The sequence below is a fragment of the Aythya ferina genome (assembly GCF_964211825.1).
Source record: "Aythya ferina genome assembly, chromosome: 2".
Lineage (NCBI taxonomy): Eukaryota > Metazoa > Chordata > Aves > Anseriformes > Anatidae > Aythya > Aythya ferina.
The window spans coordinates 159,232,274-159,252,929 of record NC_140297.1 but is presented as its reverse complement, the minus strand read 5'-3'; positions in this window follow the sequence as shown (position 1 = coordinate 159,252,929).

Here is a 20,656-nt window from a genome sequence, read left to right as displayed (position 1 = left end):
GTTTTTTTTTTTTTTTACTTTATTTTAGGTTATGCCAAAATAAGCACTTTGCATGGAGCAGAAAAGGCAAACAAACTGCAAGAATTGGAAGTGTTGTATTGCAGTATAGCTGCAACAACTACTCCAGTGCTGTAACACAGACTTCCCTCCTCTGAATAGTGCGATGGCCTCAAAGTCTCCAGATCACTCAGGTTCCACAGTATTACTAAATGACTGGTGCCAAAAATATCTTGTTGGTTAACAAAGGATATACTAACATCTTGCATATTATAATAATTTATATATATATATATATATATAATATCCATATAATGGATATAGCAACATCTTGCAGTTCCAGAATTTCACAGTACTTTGTAAAAATGCGACCACTTTCACCATTTGGTGCAACACAGGACAAACGTTTCCATCTATGAGATCTTGTTGAGAACAGCAGACAGAGTCACTGAATGTGCTATGTTTGTAATATTTTTCCCCCTTTGGTGTCATCACTCCCACTTCTAACTTTTGACAGAAACCGAGGTGAAGAAGAGGACAGAAAAATAAGATGATGTTCAGGCCATTATGGTGCTGTGAGGATATGAAATTTTATGGTGCTGGGAAGATAGCACAAAGGTCATCCTCCCTTCTTCTCTCCCACCTCCACCTCTGTACTGAGAAATGCATTATAAATCTTTCCCTCATCCATAAATTAAGGACTGTTATTTACCAGTAACCTCCTTTCCTCGGAGAGTTATCAGCTGCCTTGTTTAAAACTGGATATTCTCAAACTATTAGGAAGATTAATCTTGTTTTCCAAGGGTGCATGAATAAATTACCACAAACTGAGATGGAGCAGGCAGCAGGCTGGTCCCTCTGAGTGGGACGTGAATGCCACACACATGCTCTCATATTGTACTCTGATGTCAGTGCCCCAGGCTTCCACAGCTTATCTCCCAGGCTCGAATTCAGGCAAACATTGGGGTTAGTTATTACTATTATTATTATTTTATTTCCTGTGATGTTTTGTAAATCACAGTGGAAACATGATAACAGCAAGCTCGGCCCATTCAACAATATGTAAATATTTTCCCACAGGAAATGAGTTAGAAAATTCATGTCCACAAATTTCAAATTGTCGTTTAGGCGTCAATGTGTAAACACAGACAATCTGCATCCCAGCTGCCTTCAGCATAATTCCTGTCTAGGTGCTCACCAGGCATGGAGACAAGAGGTATAGAGGGGTGTGCATATGTGGATGAGAAGGAGATGGAGCACGGACTGAGATGGAGAGCGTGAGGGATCAAGACATCAAGCAGCAGAGGTGAGAAAGAACTGAGACCCAGCAGTGGTAGTTCTTCAGCCTCAGGACTAAGTGACCTGGAGTTGGGCTAAAGGCAAAAAGACTCATCTGCATATGTCACAGATTTTATTTTTTTTTCTTCCCAAGGACATTTTCCATTCTTTATCTAAACATTTTCTGCCTGCTTTCTGACCACTCTAGATATGTTATCTGCTCTGGGGGAACAGGTGCAGAAAAGGGACTACAAACCTCCAAGAAACTCTACTCATGCACAATCTCGGTGAGTAGCTGCCATGATTAGTAAACAGAGAAAGACCCCTAAAACCACACATTTCTAGCCAGGCTCAAAGTACTTTTCCCCAGTACAAGGGACAACTCCATCACCTCTGTAGTTCTCCCTTTACACTCTCTGTCTTCCAGGGGAAAGTTGTCATTCACAGGGTATGCTCTGTAGGTTGATGGCCATGTCTTGGTCCAGATCCATGCCAACAGTGATAATTTTTTCTCTCTTTCCCATCTCTTTCAGCACACACAATGTATGAGGGCTGTCTCCTGTGACTTGCAAGCAATATTCAATGATGTGTTATTTACTTTCAATCCCTGACATTGTCCTTCTCCTCTCCTCAGCCCAGGAACAGCCTGATCTACCTCTGATCTCTGGGCTTTGGTTACTTGCACCCATACAAGCCATGTCCTTGGTACAGAGAAATGGTGCTAATTCTTCATCTAGAGTTTCAGAAGCCCAGTCATGGAAAGGAACAAGGTATTGCACATGATGGTCTCAGGATCTTAAGGGATGGGTAGGTGGGAAGATGGTCCTGAGAGAAGGTATCTGTTATATATATATTTTTACTTGTATAGAAAATTTAAAGATGAATTGTGTTGGCTGGTGTTTCCCATGAAGGAGGAGGCTTTGCACTCTACATTTTGCACGTGATTTATTTTTAAAATTATTCTCTGTTTTGCCAGGGTTTCTTTTGGCTGATACATTTTATTTTCCTCATTGACTCTGACATACATTTGCCACTTGGGCAATTACTCATACACTACTTTATGTTATACATCCATCGTTTGTAAGGCTATTTATTTGCACCTCTGGATTGTGATCTACACCATCATTTTTTTCTAAAGCAAATTAAAAAGATTAAGAGGATTGATATGACAAGACTACCTCTGAGAGGGGAAAACCTCTAACCCTTTTTAGCTAGATGCAGAATATTGGCTTTCAGAAGACAAAAGATGGAGTGAGTTCACGTGTGCATGAGGTTGGTGTTTGGATCCTCACCTCTACTTTTCTGTTGACTGGGGATGTGGCAATACTTCCAATTGATTTGCAGGGATCAGTGCATGGTGAAGCATAGAACACTGAGTTGTGGTCCTTTTTTTCCTCATGGGATTAATTTTAAGGTTTTTCTTTAAGCATATACTGAAACACCTGAAAGAATGTGCATAAACAATGTGGAAATGTCACAGCATTTTGGAGGATATAAATCTCTTTCCTTCCATCAGGCCCTCTAGTACAGCACTGTGCAAACCCGTACACCACACCTATGAAGCAAGTGATTGTTAGAGCCATTTCTGGACAAGGAGCTCAAACTTGTTCAAAACAATTAGCTTCAAGATCAGGCTATTAATATGATTTTCATGGAATCAGGAATTCCCGATTCCCCCTTTGCAATGTTCTGACAAGGAACTTTTACTACCTTCCACCTAGCAGTTTTAAAATCAAGTCAATATTGAACTAACTTGTGATCTTTCTTCTTTCTTTCTAGGTTTTTCCCTCAGGCTTTTTTTTCTTTCTTTCTTTTTTTTTTTTTTTTTCCTCTTTATTTTTTTTCTCTCTCTTTTTTTTTTTTTTTTTTTCTTTTTTCTTTTATTCCTCTCTCTCTTTCATTTTCTGTCTTGGCAAAGTTTCATTTATTTTATAAAAAATAAATAAATCAGTGGAATCAGTAGAATTTATTTCTAAGAATTGGTGTTTGGTGTTTTACTAGTGTAGAAGTTAAAAAAAAAAAAAAAAGAGAGAAAAAATGAAAAAAGTTTTGTGACTTTTAACACTTCCATGATTTGGAGAGAAGTGTAGGAAACAAGTCACCTGCACTGGAGTCAGGAGGGCATTTTCTTCCATACAGATAAAGAGCTGACATAAGTTGGTCCCTAACATTTTCCTGTCACACCTAGTCAGTTGTTGCAGGCATGAATGTTTGATAGCAAGGTTGTGTTTTTGTCTTTGCACTAAATATGCTTGAAGTCTCTCCAACACTGTTATACTGGTCCAACATCACATACCCCTTCCTGCAGAACAGCTGAACTCCTCTGCCCCTTTGTAAGGGCTTTCTTCATAGGGAAGAAATTTCCTACACACTTTGTTTCTTGACTGCAATATTTTGTTTTCATGTGTAAGAATAGACAGTCTCTCAAGCACTCCCAGAAGCCTTAGGACTTTGACAGTGAAAGGGAAAACTTGGTAATAGGTCAGGAATGGCAAAGGAAGGAAAAGAGGAGGACACATCTCATAGCTCAATATTTAGTATTACTTCTGCATCTATGTTTTTGGACATACATGTAGAGCTCATCTCAACAGAGAGCTCATCTAGAACCCAGAGGTGTATGAGACCTCTGCCAACCAAACCAGAAGGCACTGGAGTTATGATGATATAGGAAACTATGTCTGATGTAACAGCAAGAAGAAAAATAGCTATCTTCACATTAAGGCTTTTTTTATATTATTATAATTATTATTTTTTTTTATAGCAAGAACTGAAACTAATTAATATTTTTCACCACACTTTTGGGGCAGCAGTCATCTTTGCTTGGTATTAATTTCCTGTGACCCTGAGCATACTACTTCTGTGCTTTTAAACATACTTGTGTGTTCCCATATCACACAGCAGAGTTCTGATTTTGCATTGAAGCCTTGGTGATAATAATCAACACAGCAGCACCCAGAGAATTACACATGATAATGAGCAATTTTTACTATGGCAGGAAATACAGCTTACAGTCTAGAAAAGTGAGAGGTGTTTTCCAGAAGTTTCAGGGTGTATTTGCATGATACATCACTGGCGTACAGCATCCTTCTCAGCTTGCAATCACTCAGAACTAAGTTTTCCCCTTGGCATTGGCTGTTGTCCGAAGTTTCAGCAATGTTCAGGACAAAAGCATATGTCCTTTGATTTTTTTTCTTTTGGAGTGACAATCTGTGAAACCTTGAAGAGTGATTTTTAGAAGAATATTTTCAAAGGGTCACAAGCTGGTCTGCCTCAATCCTATACTTTAGGATGGTGAAAATGCTGTAAGGATCATGTCTCAAATGAAGCAAAAGGCCTAGCATAACAGAGATTACAAACCTTTGAGCATCTAGGAAATCTGAATGAATGGAAAGTCTGGAAAGTCCATCTCAGAGTGAGTGATTTGGGAGCTTTTTGCCTTAGCAAGTAGAAAGTCAAGAAATTTCCTGATCACCCTCTGTAAGGATGAACAGTGCAGAAGAAGTCTTTTAGAAAGACTTTTTGACCTGGAGGTTTTCATTTCTACAGCATTCTTGCCAGATGACTCAGATCAACTTTATATGATGTTAAAGGTACAACAAGTAGCTCTGAACATCCACTGGGAAAAACAAAGGTGTGTGCAAGTTAACAAGGACAGAAAACTTTGCACCTAGCATAGAAAAAAATAATAATAATAATAAAAAAAAAACTTAAACAAATTATTAAGTTGGATATATGTAGCATAGAGATCAGTTTCATATTTCTAACCTTGAAGGCAGGTATTCGTTGGAAAAGTCTATGTAGGAAACTTTTTTTTAGGATGATAAAGAACAAGAACTTGAGGAATGTCTCCCTGCCCCCTGTCTTCTTCTCACTGGAGGTGCACAGGACCAATCTGTCCACTTGTGGAAAAAGCATCCCTGGCCCTGTGTTGCCAAATGAAGACCTAAAAGCCTGGAGCTCTCTGATTGGCCCTGTTAGCTAAGAGGGAAAGTAGGGAGAAAGATTAATTTGAATTTTAAAACTTGAATTTGTCCCTCTTGGGGATTGTTTGACACTAGTCTAGACTCCTTGATACTAAAGACTGATATTCATGCTCACTTTGAATTTCAATGTCAGATGTTCTTTTTGGCTGTTTGCCTCCTACTGTCTCTCTGCAAATGGAAATCCCTCTTCTCTTCTTCAGTCCAGACACAGGCATGAAGGTATTTTCCAATTGCAGATGAGCTGGGAAGCCAGGGAACCTCCAGGAATTAAAGATCCCTCAGTTCTTTTATGGGAAATTTAAACTTGCTGACTACTCTGAATACAGTCTGCAATGACATTGCAAACCTGCTTAAGAGCATTAGACAGTATGCCAGCATTTATCCACTCAGCAATGACTCTTAATTCCCATTACATTCAAATCCCCATCTTTCACTGCCGCTTGATTACAACGGTGATTAATTTTAAAGTCAACATATTTACCCAAAATAAAACATCATTAAAAAGACTAAACATAAAACTGCATATTTACAAATATCTTAACTTGACGTGATTAAAACAAACAGCCCTCTCTAACCTTGTTTGGATATACGCAGATGAGCCCAGCTTCTTTTTCACCTTTATAATTTCATGCCAATAGATGGCACTAGCATTTTCTCCATTTTCACTACAATGTTAGATTTCCATAGTATACCTTCTGCCCTTTCTTGGATTTTCAAAGGGTAGAATTGCTCATTTCTGAGGGGATGTTTTATCCTCGGAACATATGTAATATCACTCCAGTTTTGCTTTCAGCTAGTAAATTTCTGCATACTTCATAAAGCCTCAATACCACCAGACTGACTTTTTCCCATTGTGGAAACAAAATGAATTTCAAGTTTGCATTTCCATACTGATGGGAGAGTTCACCATGAAAAAGCCTGTAGGGTCTCAGTATAGGGTGTCTTAAAAATTCTATGGCTTTTATTCCATCAACAGTATGAAAATAGAAAAAAAAAAAAAGAAAAAAAGAAAAAAAGTCTCCTTTTCAATTATATTTTTATTTGAAGAATGATCAGTGGGTTGCATGAAGAGCAGAGGTATTAAAATGTGAATAGAATTCTCAGTTTATTTTACCCGCTTTATAAACCTGGGAGTTGGTTAACATTCCCTTTTCATACCATGTGTGACAGTTCAGCTTTTCTAATTAAAACCATACTTTAGGAAAATGTATTTTAACATTCTAGAAGGTGTTTTTATCCTTTGCCAGTGTACAGTCCTCTTGAATTAAAGCAAAAATTCTGCTGGTCAATGTCACCCCTAACAATATTTTCTTCTTTTTTCTCTGCCTAGGAAAAGATGTCATTGTGAATTGCTCCTCCAATGTGTATGGGAATCAATGGACTTGTATTTCAAGACAAAACAGGGTAAGGATTCAGTTCAACACCCTGCCATAGACTCTTAATAGGAATGGGGTTAAAAACAGTCAAACAAACTGAAAAAAAAAAAAAAAAACACACACACTACATACACACACAACACTCTGAAAATCTTGCTGCCCTAGCTCCATAACTTTTAACAAAAATGATATTTCTCCAAGTTATGAGGGTCTGGCAAGGATAAACTTGAAGATGAGCAGAAGTACAGAAATACCTTCCCCTTTTTATATCTGTTGCACACTGAAGAGAATTCATCAGGAAATTAGGTGAATCCATCAACCGGGACAGACCTAATTAAAAAACAAGCAAATCTTCTTATACCAACACATCAGTCATGCTCTTTCCATTCCCATCCTAGCCTACATGGATTTAGGAAACAGCCATAAATTAACTCCATGACGTGTCAGTGATGGGAAAGCCCCTTTGTGTTGTTCTGAGATAACATCGGGTCATGACTAATGAGTTATGATGTGAACCCAGAGGAACAAGTGAGTCCTGGAGCCTGTGACATTTATTCTCATCAGATCTCTGTATTACTGATAGGGTTGCTTAAATATGGCAGCTAATCGTCAGCCTGCCCAGGGCAGCAGCGTTTTGTGTTTGCTGTTCTACGCTTTAAACAAATGCGGTGTCTTCACTTCCTAACGCAGAAGTAATTAACATGCCAGTTAAGGCACCTGGGCTTTGACATGGGAGCAAGCAGAAGATGCAGAAATTAAACCACTACAATTAATTATGTTTGCCTCTTGGAGACAGGCACTGGTGTCCTGGGATTTCCTGTCTGTCTTCGTTCCCTTTGTTCATTTCCTCCCTGGTAATAATGCAACACTTGTAGAAATTAATTTGGTGGAAATTGATTAAAGGTGGACGTTGTTTGCCCCTGAAAGTAACTGTCTGTGATGCCTGGTGATGGGAAAGATGTGCAGCTACAGATGCAGAAGAGTGCACATGAACCTCCTCTTCTTGTGCTGGAGGTGTGGGGATGTTGGCCAAGGAAGTGAGGTCTGCCACAAAGCAGGGAAAGGAAGAGGAAGAGAAATAAAATTAAGGTTACATGGAAGCAAAATGAACTCATCAACATCATTCAGAAAGGCAGAGAATTCTTTAAGTCTAAAGGATTACATCTGACCGAGCCAAGACAACAAATAAGTAAGTAAATAAACAAACAAATAAAACCCCACTCCTACTGGGCTGCAGATTTGGATCTAATGGATGTGCCTCTCTTGTAACTAGCAGGGGTCTTGACTTTGGCCTTCATTCCTCCTCCAGTTTGTGCAGGTAAGAAAGGACTGTCCAGGGAATAGGTGTGTTGAACAGAGGAGTGGGAGCATTGGGTCTTTGTTTGTTTGTTTGCTTTTCCTTCTGATCTTATACCACTAACATGAGGAGAATCTCTCTGGCCAGATGGTTTCCCCATTGATCCTCCCATTCTTGATACACCCTCACCAGGGAAGGGGAGTTCTATTGTTCTCCACAAAGTTTTCTTTGTTGAAAAGGTGAAAAATGGAAGTAGACGAGGGGTTCAGCTGGAACCAGGGATGATCCTTTGCATTTTAACATCACCCCCATGAACCCCTACAAATGGTTTTAGCCTTACAGCCAATTGTTATCCAAGTTAGTGTTACAGAACACTATGTAAGAAAGAAAAAGAAAGAAAACTGGCACGTAAGGAAAGATAATTGTAGAAAAGTAGGGAGGGGAAAATAATAATAATAATAATAATAATAATAATAATAATAATAATAATAATAGTAATAATAATAATAATAATAAAAAAAACAAAAAACAAAACAAAACAAAAAAAAACAAAACAAAACAAAAAAACACGTAAAATGTAAGGGTTGGAATTACAGAGACGGAGTAACCAGAGCCTGTTCTGATAGCTGAGATCCCCACTGTCTGATAAAACCAGCAATTTTTCCATTATTAGTGGAGTCTGAGACCTTAAATGAAAAAGAAAGCAGAGCAAAGAGCAGAAAGGATAAATTGGGAATGCTGCAACTCCACGAGGAATTTCAAACAATTGGTTCATTTCTTTCTAACTTCATTATATCTCTCTATTTCTTTAATATCAGCTCTTTTCATCATCCAGGCACACTAATCTAAATTTTAACACTTTTTCAGAGTACCATCTGCTTGCATTATAATTTCCTCCAAGTCCTTATAAGGACTGTAATAATCCCTTCATGTTAACTTTTATTATTTCCAACATCCTCATCTCTGAAGCGATGGCATGGGGAATATGTGTATTAACAAATAACATCTCCAAGCAACTGCTACTGGTACTAATTGCCATAAAAAGGATAAGTTTCAACTATCTCATCAGGGCAATAGTATTCACATAAGTATGTTTCTATCAGCCTGGGTTGGAGTCTTGAGAACAGAAGTGCAGAGGAACTTGTTCAGATCAAGCACAGCAACCTGTCTCCAAAACCAAAGCTGGATGTGTGTGAAAGAATAAGAAAAGAGCAGGCAGAGATGATACATGTTTTTAATTCTCCCATCCTCCAACCATTTTTCAGCTCCACACCTGAGCCTGTTGTAGCTTGTTTGTGTATTAATCTGTAGTGGATATCTTTTCAGAGTGTTTGTTGTACCCCAAAGGATGGCTTGAAACTATGCTGTCATCTTGCAGGCACAAAATCCTTTGCCAAGGATTCTGCAGATCTAGAGCCTCTGTTGTGGTCATGTCTTTTTGTTCATTTTGAATCTGGCTTCCAGTCATTTTATTTATGCACCTAGTTCTAAGAGAAGAGATGATGAACTATCAGTCCTCATCCAACTTCTCTAAAGTTTTATGATCTTATAACAGAAAAAAAGGGGCAAACGCCTCTCATGAAAAAGACTAGAAAGATGAGAAGTATGCAGCTGAAGAGCACAGTTGAAGGTTATCGTGCGTAATAGAGTGGTTCAATTGGGCTGTACTGTTCACAGTATAACATGCAGTACTCTGAGCAAGGAAGACATTTACAGTTGCTGCAATATTCAAAGGGATACTTAACACAATAAGACTTCTGTTCTTACTCCCTAGTTTCCAGAGCTTAAAAAAAGAAAATCACCTTCCAACTCTCCAACTTTTTCTCCCTTCTGTGTAAAAGAAGGTGATCTTAAATATATGTCAGACCTGTGCTGAGAAACACAAAATGTACAAATGGGACATTATTTCATCATTTCATCAAAGAACGTGTGCCCTGTGCCCTACCTTGCTGGACTCCGTACTCTGTAATATGAATCTTGCCACATTTCAGTAGCAGTACCTTTGATGTTTACTTTATAATATTGGAAAAGATGACTATACAAAGACTTTGCCTTTCAGTTTCTTTTTGCCGTATATTATAAATTGCCTGCTCTGCAGAAGAGCAGAACAAGGACTTTATTCTTTTACTCTAACTGCAAGACAATGTCAATAGATAGTGTGTGTGTTAAAACTTCAAGACCACATTATTTAGACTTAATTGAATTAAACTTTTTTTGTGCTTTTGTTGGCAGTTTTCTGCTAAGGTCACTCAGTCAAACTCATACTTAAAAAGAAATAAATGCATAGAGTTTTGCTACTTAATATATAGGTATGCTTCAATTGCCAAAGTCCAAGGTGAGTCAGAGGAAATGACTGCTCAGGTAGATAGGAGGACATGCCAGCAGATTCCCAATCTCAGCCAAGTCACTCTTGCCAACCCCAGACAAAGATTTGTTGGTTTAATTTTTGTTTTCTAAGTCAATTGTTTTATCTATATCTTCTCTTCATAGTTGCTCTGGCTATTTGTAAAGAGGATGAAACTATGCAGAGTTCAGGAAATCTCAACAGTCTAGCAAGGTCCCAAGACCACTGAGTATTTTTCCAGAGAAGAAACTTATTCTGGGTTTTATGAACAGCGACTAAGCTCGGGAATCAATGTAAAAACATCATAAAACACTATGGGAGGAAGGTTATCTTACATGTCCCAAGAACATCTTGTACAACATCTGATACTATCCCCTCAGAATCTACCTTGGCATCAGCTCTGAGCAAAGCTAATGAGCTTTGTATTTTGGACATGATCTACCACCTGGAAGACACCACCTGGTCAAGAGAAACAAGCAGGTTGAAGATATCAGGTGTGCCTAAGGCTGAGACAGATTTTGACATAAACTGCAGTCACCCAGGACTTCAGCCTGAGTTTTCTGGACAAAAGAAAATAAACAGGCCAAAGATGTTTCCTCAGTTCTGTTCAAGATACAAGCTTGCTAAGAATGTCAGCATCTTCTAATTGCTGCCTGGTGCCCATCTCCATCTGAATCTACAAAGGCGTTGTGAAAGATGAGACTGTCAATGGCAAGCCTCACAAACCTTTTGGCATCTCTCCCATGTTAAAAAACAGAAGAGCTTTCTTGTTATTTGTATATCCAATGAAGACCATATAACACTGGCAAGCTTTTAAACTTAGGTGGTAACAGAGGAGCTTCTATGTATTTATTATAGTATATTATTATAGATGGTTGGTCCATGCACTGGGGTTTAGAAAATCACTGAGGCAAGGAATACATCAGTTACAGCAGGGAAAAGGTTTCAATACAACATCAGCAGAAGAAGGAATCATTGGCTGCTAGCCCAAGGATATTAACACTACTGCCAAGTGCTGACCTGTCTGTAACAAAGACCTTTGAGTCCTCCACAAATTGCACTTAATTGGGTGGAAAGGCCTCCATTGATTGCAGTGGACTCTGCCTGAGGACTCTTCATAGGAAGGAGGGACCGCTTCTGAGGTGAGTTACCAGAGCCAAAGCAATGTCATACTCAGTCTTTGTTTTCGTTTGCTTTAGGTCTGAAACCAGAGCAAGCAACAAATATTTCCAAATGTTAGCGAAAATCCGCAGTTCAGTGAATTTAGGATGTTTGTGACTAGAGCCCAAGAGATATGTGCAGTGCCTTGGTTGATATCTCTGCAGAGGTATTTCTGTTTGCATACTTATGTTTCTGAAAAGATTATCTGTAGTGATGTGAAAACAATGCTATCTACAAGTATGCCAAAGACCAGACATTACAAACTTCAAGTCAGACATGGAGATATTCTAGCTGTCTCCAGGTCCTACTATCATAATCTCAATATACTACTGGTTGTTTCTGATCTTTGTTTGAAAACAATACACTCTGTAATCTCTACAGAAAGCAGAAAGAATCTGAAATATCCAGTAGTCAATTGTGGATAGGCAAAGCTCAAGAACGAACATCCAGACTGGACTGGGTTTGCTGGAAATGGATGTTATGCAGTTAACACTGCGTTAGTATGTGAAAGTTCAGTGCAGTTTTAGTACATATGTCCAAAGTGGTGCTGCTGGGCTTCCAAACTTGATCTGAGTCTTGCCTCAACAAGTCAAACCTCAACAAGTTTGGAAATTATCTGAGAAGACATTGGAATTGGTGAAGAGATGCTGTTGAGATTAGAAAGAGATATTTCAGTATGAGAAAGAATAGAGAAACACCATTGCTTAACTCATTCAAGTTATGCTTAGTCACATGCAGGATACACTCTAGGGAATCTGGATGCCAACATCTGTGTAATGTGTTTTTTCTCAAAATATGTGCTTTTTGGGAGAATGAATAATACTAAAGAGAGGATTCCTGAGCAACCACTCAAGTCTTTCTTTATGGGAAAGTACAAGCAGAGAAAAAGAATGTAATGAGCTGTAAAAAAATCTCCCCAAAAAATTCCTTTGAATGACACGAGGTCATACAGAAGCAGATCAGGTAAACATCAAGGAATATGTGCCAGGTGGTAAGCTCTCTCATAGAAAATAGCTAAGACAAGAACTTCCTGAAAAAAAAAAAAAGGAAAAAAAAAAAGAAAAAAAAAAAAAGACTGGAATATGATAAGTAGACACTCTTGTAGCCACAACATATTTAGCAGCATTTTGTAAACCTTTTTGGTTTGATTTTTTCCCCATAAATTGACTGATATTCTTTCATCCTTGCTGCTAGACTAATAAGGTTTTAGGAAGTCTGTCCATCACCATATCCCTGAACACACTAGATGCTGAAGTTTATGTTTGCCTTTTGTAGGCAGCATCAGGCCAATACATATACATCATTTGTATCTGCATCTATACCTGTATCTATACCTAATATCGTCTATATTTATATTTGTATATCTACACCTATATCTCTATCTATCTATCTATCTATCTATCTATCTATCTACCTATCTATCTATCTATCTATCCATATATGTGTGTGTGCATGTGGTGTAGGGATGAGATGATATGTGAAGTGAGTAGCTTTTAATTTCTTTGTTTTGTGATCAAGATCTTCATTGGATCTGTTCTCCAGTTCAGCGTCTTGGATGCCTCTACTAATCAAAGCTAAAAGAATAATTGTTATAGCAGAAGGGCATTCCGTTTACATGTCCAAGTTGGTCTGTGATATGCTGTTGAACATGGATTGAAGTATAAAATGCAATTAATCTGGAACCGGGGAAAGATAATAGGATGGCTGTACCTGACCTGACTTTGAAGTGTGGATGAAAACAGATAAGGACAAGCAGAAACATGGTTCCCTGGTGCTTGCTGTAGGAGTAAAAAAAAAACAAAAACAAAAACAAAAACAAACAACAAAACAAAAACAAAAAAATAAATCACAGAGAAGAGAACAGAAGAACATTCTTTTATTAGGAGAAGTTATACAAGGATTTGATGGAGATATGCAGCAGGGGTATGAACTGCAAGATCAAGTGATAGATCCAGGACACTACAGTTTAAAATCCCATTCGGAGCTTCTTAAAATGCAGCTTTTTCTCATATGCACCGAGCACTTTTGAAATCTAAAGATGGAAAAAGCACTCACTACTATTATTAAAGATTCCTTAATAATTGATTCAGATGTTAATGCTTCTCCAAAATCAACCTACGTTCTTCTTTCAGTGTCTCTGCTGCTGAAATCTAGTCATGCAAATGAGAAAAATGCACTGCTTACAACCATTCTCAATGCAAAAAACCACCTGAACTTACATTGCTGTTTGGTGCTGTTGATTTGTTGATTTGTTCTTGTTATGTAGTTGTTTCACTTAATTTAACTTATCCTTTTTTGAAAAAAATCTAGTTTATGCTCAATGGGATTGCCTTCTGTCATTTATATGCCTTTTAAAATTATTATTATTATTATATATATATATATTTTTTTTTTTCCGGTTGGCATTTGGAAATGAAAAGTGATCCTGAAAGATAGAAGGGCAGAAACTGGATCTGGCACTGTAACAGGCTGCCTAGGAAGGTGGTCATGGTACCCAACCTGCCAGAGTTAAGAAGCCTTTGTACAACGCTATCAGATGGTCTGATTTTTGGGTGGTCCTGGGTGGAGGACCAAGGAGTTGTACTTGATCCTTGCATGTCCCTTCCAACTCAGGATATTCTGTTCTGTTCTGACCACACCATGACTAGTGGACATCCAAAGACAGAATTTCTTTGAAATTTCATTATACAGGAACTTAGTGAGTTCACCCATTTCTCCTGCATGGAAGAAAAAACAAAACAAAAACAAACAGACAAACAAAGAAAAAAAATAACAGCAAGCAAGCAAACAAAATCAGATAATATAATCACTGTAAAACCAATATAAGATTTGCCATACCAAATCAGACCTGTGGTCTTAATATCCATGGACTGAAATAGCTGGAGAAAGATATGGCAGGTATCTCAGTAGTGGAGCACAGAAAGCAATCTCCTTTAAAAGTAATATCCTACCGGCATGTTTGCTGCACCAGGAAGATGGAGTGACTTGCCAAAAGTTGTGCCTGCCAGAGACCTAGAAAGAAAACTGATATTCGAGTGTGGTGATCTAGGCACTAGACCACAGCTTTGGGCAGGCTTCATTGTTTGCTGCTTTTCTTTTATTATTATTATTATTATTTATTTTTTTTTACATTAATCTCAAATTTGGAGAAGAACAAACATTCCCCTTGCTGAGGAAGCCCAAGCGTGGAAAAGAACACAGCTGCCTCTCGAGTCCATGTCCCACTGACAACATGGATATGAATAAGGCCACATTATTTATCAAGAGAACATTGGAGAGCTTCATAAAGCATAGCTGTCACTTGCAACACATGGAGTTCTGGGCTGGCAACCACAGCATCCAAACAGATATCTGCAGCAGCTCCTGCAGACCTCCAAGCTCAAGAGAAGTCACTGTTTTGCAGAAAAGTCCTAGCCAGTAGTAGATCAGGCACATCTTGTCATTTTGCGTTCGATGACACGATATATTTGTTTTCCAGCACATCTCAGCTCTAACTTACAAAGGAAAAATATTCTGTAATGTTATTCAGAGAAGGTTATTGACTCTGGTGCCCAACCATTCTGCTTTACACATGTCATACACACCAGGAACATTTGAATGGCAGGTAGTTGAGGGAAGCATATTATCATTCAGAGTGAGGGATGCATGCCTAATACAGAAACAGAATCTGAAGCTGATACAGGCAGGCTGAGGCTTTCCAGTCCTGTCTTGTGGGTTTTGCAAAACCGTAATAGGGAAAATAAAAAATGCGAGAGGTTTAGTTTAATATTTACCAAATAAAAGCAGGATGAGCTCTTGCTGCTTGGTTGGCAGAGCAAGGACTCAGTGATAGAACAGACAAAATCACTGAGGTGAGACTCTCATTGATTGTGCTAGCAAGTCAAGTCATGTATATGAATTGTCACGCTGTTATCATGCTTAAAGCCAGTACTGTAGCTCCCACTTCTTATAATTGCTCTGCAATAACTCAGAAGCAAAAGCCCATTTGTCAAAAGTTTCCTCTGTCAGTTGAGCTATTTCCAACACCTTTCACTTCCCTCGGTTTCTTCAAGCAATCATGTGAATTTAAAGGATTTGATTACTACTTGGAGACCATTTTGTAAGACCAAAAGCCATAAAGCAAACCTTATCAGCCCTGGTAGATACATTGCAAACCTCGTGATATTTTTTGTGCCTTCAAGAGTAGGCAGAGCAGTTGGCTGGGAAAAAAAAAAAAAAAAAGTGATAGAGAGAGATGCAAAAAGCCAGGTAGGGTGTGCTTAGTTATTGCAGCCTGTAAAGAGTTGCAGGAAGCTGCTTATCATGAAAATGCAAATGACTCGCTCTGTTCAATCTGAAGGAAGAGCAAGAAAACCAGTCAAGGTGTTGCCAGAGTTGCCAGGAGAAGTGTTTAAGCAGATGATCACTTCACATGCTGCCAGCTTAAAACAGGGACTGTAATTTTTATATTAACTCAGCTGTCATGTCAGGAAGACAGATACCCTGATGGGAAAAGGGAAGGAGAAGTTAGGTGAAGAATGGAAGGGGAAGTATTGGTAGTCTTATTATTATAGAAAGATGTAGCAACTCTTTTTCTATCACATCTCGAGCATGCCTGAGAGATGACCCACAGTCAAGGGGGTTCAGGAGTAAATTTCTCTGAACAGGTATGTCAAAAATTATTTGCTGCATGCTTTCAAGCATTAATATACGTGCTGTGAGAAGGATGGGGCTTTGATGGTATCCATCTTAAAGACCACTTCCCTGGGAAAACAGGAGAAGATTTCAAGGAGCTCTGGGATGATAAAGCAGGCAAAAGGATTATTACCCAAATTGCAGGTGGGAATTAACCTCTGCATGTCATTGCTGCCGCAACCTCCTGAGGCAAAAAAAATCAGGTGTAGTGCACCACAACATAGAGGGGCCACAGCAAAATCTGGTCACCTTACAAGTCTCTGATGATGCTGTTGACACCTCTGTCCCCAGGTCTTCTTTGCCCACAGAGAATATAAATATCACTGTCACTTCTACATATTCAGATTAAATGGCAAGAGTTACAGATCGCCAGCCTTCACACCTTCACAATCTTTACAGCTTTTGGGGGTTAGATTGCAAATTTATTGCTGACCAAAATATCTACAAAGATTTTTGTAGCTTTCTCTTAACTGAGTCAGAATGACAGCTGCCAGGGAATTATTCAATTACAGGACGACCATTTACCTGTTCCTGTTCTGTTATGAAATATAGTAAAATAATAAGAATAAAATAAATAAAAAAAAAAAAAGTGAACTGAGGTGATGAAAGAAAGGAGAAGAAATAAAAGACCATTACAGGAAAGAAAATATTGTTTTAATTGTTTTGAATATAATGAAGCCCCACTTTTTTTTTTTTTTTTTTTTTTTTTTTTTCCCCAGAAAAGAACATTGCTACTAAAAGTGCATTTAACTAGAATGGACCAATCCTCATCATAAAATAATACTTTAATCTCCTATGGACTGTAAATCATTATATAAATCAAGGGAGATTTGACACCTAATTTCCTGTGTTTCTTAAATCCTTCCCTAGCTGCTTCAATAGCTCAGAGTGTGGTGAGTTCAGCCGCTGTACCGCTATGATAACGTCTGGCCAGAGGATACTGGGGCATGAAGCCTCTTGGTGGTGGAACCACTAATTCTGGTGGCATCCAAAACTCTTAGATACTCCCACAGACATCTGGTTTTAGTCCTACAAACTAGCAGTACTGCATCCACCTGAGAAAGAGGGCTGTAGAAGTATTTCCAACCACCAGCACACACTTGCTACTCTCTGGGATGTCCTCTTGCAATAAGGACAGCTTCTTTCCCCAGTCCATGGACGGTCTGGGATGGGTTATCCTTCCTTTAGCTGATTTCTCCTAAGCAGCTTCACATTCAGTCCTGGGTTTCTGTACATTCACGTGGTAAATCCAGAGCTACATTTCATTTTCTTTTTCCACTGTCAGGAAGATGCATTAGGTATTACAGCAGTCCTGCTCTCTCATTTACTTCAGAGAAATTGTGCAGGACTATTTTGGGCAGCCTAAGTGGAGCAGACAGTTTCATAAACTCACTCATGATTGACTTGGCACTGAGCGAGCTTGCCAGGAGACATGGTGTACTATAATCAATACTTTCTGGTAGCCTGCTGAGGTCTTCTGAAAATGGTTGAAACTCCTCTACTATTGCTCGTTTAGTGGCCCGGATGAGATAAGTAGAGCCTGTTGGTGCTTTTGTGCGTTTCCTGGGTAAAACTACACACCAAATCAACTTACTCACCACTGTTTGTTTTTTTTTTTTTTTTTTTTTTCCTGGCCATGATTCAATTAGGTTATAACCTCCTTCCTTATATATTGCCCTAGGGACAAACACCTCTGGTGTGCTTTCACTGACCTAGGCATGTGGTATTCCACTCTCTGTGGCGAGAGGAGGCAACAGCAAAACTGGACAACCCCTGCCTCTATTCGGACACACATCCCCTTAAAAAAAAAATAATTAAATAAAACAATATCCTTTGCACTGGTTTATTCCTATAGTCTACTGCTGAATGGGAAATATCTCTGTGTAAATCTCAATTCAGAAAGGTCAGAATTTATTGGCTTGTTCTTCGTTTGTTTTTTAACTTTCCATACTGGCATCAGGCTCACTACATGTATTGTAAATTTGGTCTTCCATATTCCAATAGCACATAGAAGATACCTAGTTTCACCCTCCATTTTTCTTGCTCTGTGGATAGAAACAGACCATCAGCTACCAAGGAGAGATGAATTTTAAGGAGATGATTGTAATCCTGTGGGACCAACCAGAAAATTCTTTTGCTTTCTACTTGAATATCAAACAGCCACCAACCCCAACCTAGGATAAAAGGGTACATTAACTCCATGTTATGTCCCAACCATTCTAATGCAAATGACTGGGTCTTTATGTGTTAGTCTTCACAGATCCTTTGACGTTATCTGCCCAAGGTCTATCAAGTCTTCTCGCAGTGACATTTAATTGCATTTGTAATTTGAGAGTTGGATACAGAACCTGCTTATAATTACTGGCATCATCAAGTTGAATAAGGCATGACACATGGCTGGTTTGGGCTGTCCAGTGGAGAATGTCCTGCAGAAATGCCTGCAGGAGACATTACCTATTTTCTCCTCAGTTATACAGGTAGTATGTTTGGAGGGGATATTGCTTTGGTCCAACTCCTGGCTCCACACAGAACCACCTAAAAATCAGACCCTGTATCCGAGAGCATTGCCCAAACACTTCTTAATTCTGTCAGGCTCGGTGCCATGACCACTGCCTTGGGGAGCCTGTCCCAGTGCCCAACCACCCTCTGGGTGCAGAACCTTTTCCTACCACTCAGACTGACCCTTCCTGATGTAGCTTCATGCTTTTCTGTAAGGCTTTGAACAACCTTTGAATACGGTTGCACATGCTGATCAGACGTGTCCCTTAGCCTTATTGATATCAACAACAGGTTCGAGTAGATGATTGGCACAGAAGAGATATGCAAAACCAGAACAACTTTTGCCTGTTTTTACCAGGACCTCACGGTGTGACCTCAGACCGTGGCCATTTTATTATGTGTATAACTGGTAGCAGTCAGGAAACATTGCTACAGTACCCAATTTCCCAGATATTTAGTTGAACAACTCACAGATTTAAGGCCAGAAGGAGTAGCTTTTTAGACCATTTTTTAGATCTCATTCTAGAGCTATGAAGAAATGGAGTCCTGAAAATCAGTAGGGATCAAGCTATTTCAGAGACCTCTTGATCTTGACCAAGGCATTGCTGGGAGTATGTTCATACTGAACCTAGCTCCACAGGTCTTTGAACTAGGACAATATCTCATCCACAAGGCTTTGCAATTTCTCAGCTGCTGTCAGTTGACTTTCTATTACAATTCCCTGCATGTTTCTAATAAACAAAATGTTCTTGTTGCAAATTAACAATATCGGGCCCATCTACGTCAATGCAAGCATCAGGAGTGTGAAAAATCCAAAGCATCTGGCATGTTTCAGCAGGTTACTGGGCTGCCCAGGCTCTGTGTCTCAATTCTTATCTTCTTCTTCTTCTTTTTTTTTTTTTTCTTTCTCTTTTTTTTTTCCTCTTTTTTTTTTTTTTTCTTTTTCTCTCTCTCTCTCTTTTTTTTTTTTTCAATAGAATATAAATAACTCTTGAAACAGAACATAGTGTGCCCCTGTTCAATCAACTAAAAAGGTTACTTGCTGAGAGAGCTCAAACAAGCAGGACAAGTTTGCTCAGAACCAGAAATTTGAAATCACTGTGTTTTAATCAGCCAAACAGCAAGTTTCAAATAGTCATGGGTCTCACCCCAGAAAAATAAGCAATCAGTGTGTCTAGTATACTATTCAAATTTGGGGTGGCAATAGAGATTGACAGAGACTTTTTGCCTCCCTCAGGGTTGTTTGTCAGTTTACTAGATTTCAGGAGTCAACAGAAAAACTGGAATCACCTATTTGTGTGGACCCCTCTTTCCCTTACCCATGGCCAGTAACACATAGGTGATCAAACTACTACCTCTTTCATTATGGGTCTAACATCTGTATTTCTTCTGCTCAAAGGCTGTCTAGCATTGCCAAGTTTTATGGGCAATATTTTGCCCAGAAGCCATGGCTTGAGAATGACTGCTTTTATCTGACAGCCTGCATCATGTAGTGTTCAGCTTCTTCAGCAAATCCAAAATATCATAAAATAAAAACTTAATCAAAGACTTTCAGAGAGACATCATCTCTATATTGGAAAGTACAGAATGAGCAGATTGCTGGAAGCTGCAAGACTATAGTGCTGAAACATCAGCTTTTGTACTCTTCTCTAGGCATCTGCTAATGCTCACTGCAGGGGACAAGACACTGGACCGAGTTTTTTTCCTGAAGCATCTGTTCTTATGTTCATCTCTAACATGTCTCTGACATAGAACAAATATTTTAATATTTAAATGCAATTATTTCATAGAAATTTCCTTCTGCTTGAAGTGAAGTCAAAATCACCATGTTATCTTGGAGATGTTTCCAGTCACTGACCACCAAAGTTCAGTCTCTGAATTTGGGGTTCACCAAAAATATTACAGGTGCCAGTGTGCACTAAACAAACAAACAAACAAACAAATAAATGAATAAAATAAAACTAAGTAAAATAAATAAATAAATGTGTAGTTCACATCAGCCTTTCAGCTTTTTTTTTTTTTTTTTTTTTTTAACAAAATTTTGTTT